This window comes from Mandrillus leucophaeus, unplaced genomic scaffold (genome assembly GCF_000951045.1).
Source record: "Mandrillus leucophaeus isolate KB7577 unplaced genomic scaffold, Mleu.le_1.0 Scaffold13, whole genome shotgun sequence".
Taxonomy (NCBI): Eukaryota; Metazoa; Chordata; class Mammalia; order Primates; family Cercopithecidae; genus Mandrillus; species Mandrillus leucophaeus.
Genome location: NW_012101254.1, coordinates 7,240,135 through 7,244,081, shown reverse-complemented (window position 1 = coordinate 7,244,081; position 3,947 = coordinate 7,240,135). Strand labels below are relative to the sequence as shown.

The window sequence follows — 3,947 nt, the reverse complement described above, 5'->3', positions numbered from 1 at the left end:
GGGGTTTCACCATGTTGGCCAGGATGGTCTCAATCTCCTGACCTCTCATGATCCGCCTGCCTCGGCCTCCCGAAGTGCTGGGATTTCAAGTGTGAGCCACCACGCCCGGCCCTCTTTGACTGTCCAAGGTGATTTAATATCTCATAATTTCTACCATCTAGCGTCTTTCTAACTACCCTTCTCAAGACCCCAGTCTTCTACTCCATCTAATCATATCTTTCTCTTCCTTTAGGCAGTCCCCAGCCTCCAGGAGTCTTGTTCATTTCTTTGGAAGAGCAGCTTAGCTCTCTGCCTCACCGCACAATGCCGGAGTACCTTCCCTCAGAGCTAACATTTCATCAGGAAGCAGCATCAAACACAGCCTCTGCCTAACACTGCCTGCAGCACAAGGCCCAGCAAAAGCTCTTAACCCAGTGTCCTTGAATACGATTCATTTTCTTGGGCAAGGTGCTCTCCTCCAGCAGCATCTGTGAGCAGGAGAGATTACTATCTTCAGATCTAAACCCTGCCATCTTCCTCAGGAGGCACAACTGCCTATTCGCTTCTTCTAGAAGGGGTGAAGTTACCAATGTGAACTTACAGATTTGTCCTAATAAAATGTTGCTTTTAGCTCTTTAATATATAGGGATCCCATGTTGGAGTTTACTAGAAATACAGGGTTCAGTCACTAAAAAAACAGTTAGCAACCACTGACTTGGGGCTTTTCTGTTTGCTCCCTGCTAGTCAGAAGGAAGACAGTTTGTCCTATTTTCTTTTCTTTTTTTTTTTAATGAGACAGAGTTTCACTCTTGTCGCCCAGGCTGGAGTGCATGGTGTGATCTCGGCTCACTGCAACCTCTGCCTCCCAGGTTTAAGCAATTCTCCTGCCTTAGCCTCCCCAGTAGCTGGGATTACAGGCATGTACCACCACTCCCAGCTAATTTTTGTATTTTTAGTAGAGATGGGATTTTACCATGTTGGCCAGGCTGGTCTCGAACTCCTGACCTCAGGTGATCCACCCACCTCAGCCTCCTAAAGTGCTAGGATTACAGGCGTGAGCCACCGTACTTGGCGTTATTTTCCTTTTGAACCACAAAGATCCTTTCTTTCTTCAGTATTTATTCAATTAACTTACTTTCTCTCATACTCCAAAACTAGCAGAATGTTTACATCCTGACATCTGAGGACACAAGACCCTCTCATCTTAATTTCTCTTAATCATAGCAGATTTTTACATTCTCTTTCTAATATAAATGCGTTCATGCGTTACAGCTGCTGATTTTATAATTACCAACGAATTGGTTTTGGATGCAAGGAGACATTTTCTTCAAGTCATAGCATTTAGAACAGTCAACTGACCAGAATTTTAACGAGGTGATATTATGGTACATATTTATTTATATAACTAAAACAACAAACTTAGATTTTAGATATTTTCCCTTAAAATGAACCCAACTTTCAACTGCTTTAGAAGAATATGTTGATATATTTCATTATGAATATACAAACTTGTATATAAAGAAATCCCTAACTAAATGGTTGAAACTATTTCCTTTAATTTAATTTTATTATTTTATTTTGAGACGGAGTCTCACTCTGTTACCCAGGCTGGTGTGCAGTGGCATGATCTCAGCTCACTGCAAGCTCCGCCTCCTGGGTTCAAGTGCTTCTCTTGCCTCAGCCTCCTTAGTAGCTGGGACTACAGGTGTTCACCACCACCTCCGGCAAATTTTTGTATTTTTAGTAGAGACGGGGGTTTCGCCACGTTGGTCAGCCCGGTCTTGAACTCCTGACCTCGAGTGATCCCTGCCCCCACCTTGGCCTTCCAAAGTGCTGGGATTATAAGCGTGAGCCACTGCGCCCGGCCGGAACTATTTCCTTTAGGCCAACCTGAAAAACTGAGGTTGGCATAATGATAATGGTTGAGCTCTCAAAAAAATAAATAAAAGCATTTAACAACCTACATGATCTTCAGTATATAGTAGCAATGAGTATTAATTCTGAAATTGTATCTTGAAGATTTCTAAAAAATGCAATCTTGAGAAATAAATTACAGAAAAAAAGAAACTCTTCAAAACACAAATTTTTAAAAATGACACTAGACTGTAAGCTCCACAGGGCAGGGATTTTTGTCACTTCTGCGCTCTGCTAGATCTCCAGCACCTAGAAAAGGGTCTGGCACATGGTAGGTGCTCAGTAAATACATGGTGAATGAATATATATATATATTTTTGAGACGGAGTCTCGCACTGACGCCCGGGCTGGAGTGCAGTGGTGCGATCTCGGCTCACCGCAACCTCTGCCTCCCAGGTTCAAGCGATTCTCCTGCCTCAGCCTCCAGAGTAGCTGGGATTACACGTGCCGGCCACCATGCCCAGCTAATTTTTTGTATTTTTAGTAGAGACGGGGTTTCACTATGTTGGCCAGGCTGGTTTTGAATGCCTGACCTCGTGATCCACCCACTTTGGCCTCCCAAAGTGCTGGAATTACAGGAGTGAACTACTGCGCCCGGCTGGTGAATGAACACTTTCAACAATAAAGTTTGATTAAAAATTTAAGAAATTACAGGTGCCCTCGATAGGCAATCGATCAACTGGAAACTAAAAAGCCAGATAATTTTGCATCTTAAATTGACCCTGAAACAAATTGAGTAAGTCCAGTTTTTCTTTTCCATTTACAACTGGTTATTGGTTTAAAAAGCAGCCACTTCCCAGCGGCCTTTGCGGGAACAAGATGGCAGCCCCCATACCTCAAGGCCAGTTCTGGTGACTCAGTCCTCAGCTATAGTTCCAGTAAGAACTAAAAAACATTTCACACCTCCTGTTTATCAACCTAAATTTAAAACAGAAAAAGAGTTTATGGAACATGCCTGGAAAGCAGGATTGGTTATTCCTCCAGAAAAATCGGACCGTTCCATACATCTGGCCTGTACAGCTGGTATATTTGATGCCTATGTTCCTCCTGAGGGTGATGCACGCATATCATCTCTTTCAAAGGAGGGACTGATACACAGAACTGAAGGAATGAAGAAGACTATGGCATCGCAAATGTCAATCCAGAGGATAAAAGACTATGATGCCAATTTTAAAATAAAGGACTTCCCTGAAAAAGCTAAGGATATATTTATTGAAGCTCACCTTTGTCTCAACAACTCAGACCATGACTGACTTCATACCTTGGTAACTGAACACTGTTTTCCAGACATGACCTGGGACATCAAATATAAGACCGTCCGCTGGAGCTTCGTGGAATCTTTAGAGCCCTCCCATGTTGTTCAAGTTCGCTGTTCAAGTATGAAGAACCAGGGCAATGTGTACGGCCAGATCACCGTACGCATGCACACCAGGCAGACTCTGGCCATCTATGACCGGTTTGGCCAGTGATGTATGGACAGGAAGATGTACCCAAGGATGTCCTGGAGTATGTTGTATTCGAAAAGCAGTTGACAAACCCATATGGAAGTTGGAGAATGCATAGCAAGATCGTTCCCCCATGGGCACCCCCTAAGCAGCCCATCCTTAAGACGGTGATGATCCCTGGCCCTCAGCTGAAACCAGAAGAATATGAAGAGGCACAAGGAGAGGCCCAGAAGCCTCAGCTAGCCTGATGACAAAAATGACTTCTGGGGTGAAGCCTGGGTGATGAGGCTGCTGGAAGCTTTGAAGTCTCCCATTCCCATCATGCTACAGAAAGAACTACCTTTGTTCTCTCTCATCCTGCTCAGGTCTTTTCAGTAGTCTCATCCTCAGCAACCATGGCTGATGGCTGGGCCCTAGCAGGTGGCAGGTATAACATGGCCATGTACACTCTTCTTTTTTAAATTTTATGTCAAGCTTCTGAGTCTAGATGAAAGACAGTATGTTTCAGAGAACATTGGATACCAGTTTTTTCCACAGCAGGGTCTGTGAGAGAGAACCAGCAGCATCCTCTTTGTAATCACAGGGCAGGGATCAGAGTTTGAAATAAAA

At 43.8% G+C, this 3,947-nt stretch overlaps 1 pseudogene across 1 annotated transcript in view; it reads left to right on the top strand.

Moving 5' to 3' along the window:
• LOC105534071 overlaps window positions 1–3,947 on the top strand; it is a 36,500-nt pseudogene extending 32,553 nt beyond the window's left edge. The window contains exon 3 of the transcript XR_001005205.1: window positions 2,683–3,947. The product of XR_001005205.1 is annotated as a 39S ribosomal protein L45, mitochondrial pseudogene (transcript). The remainder of the gene's footprint in view (window positions 1–2,682) is intronic.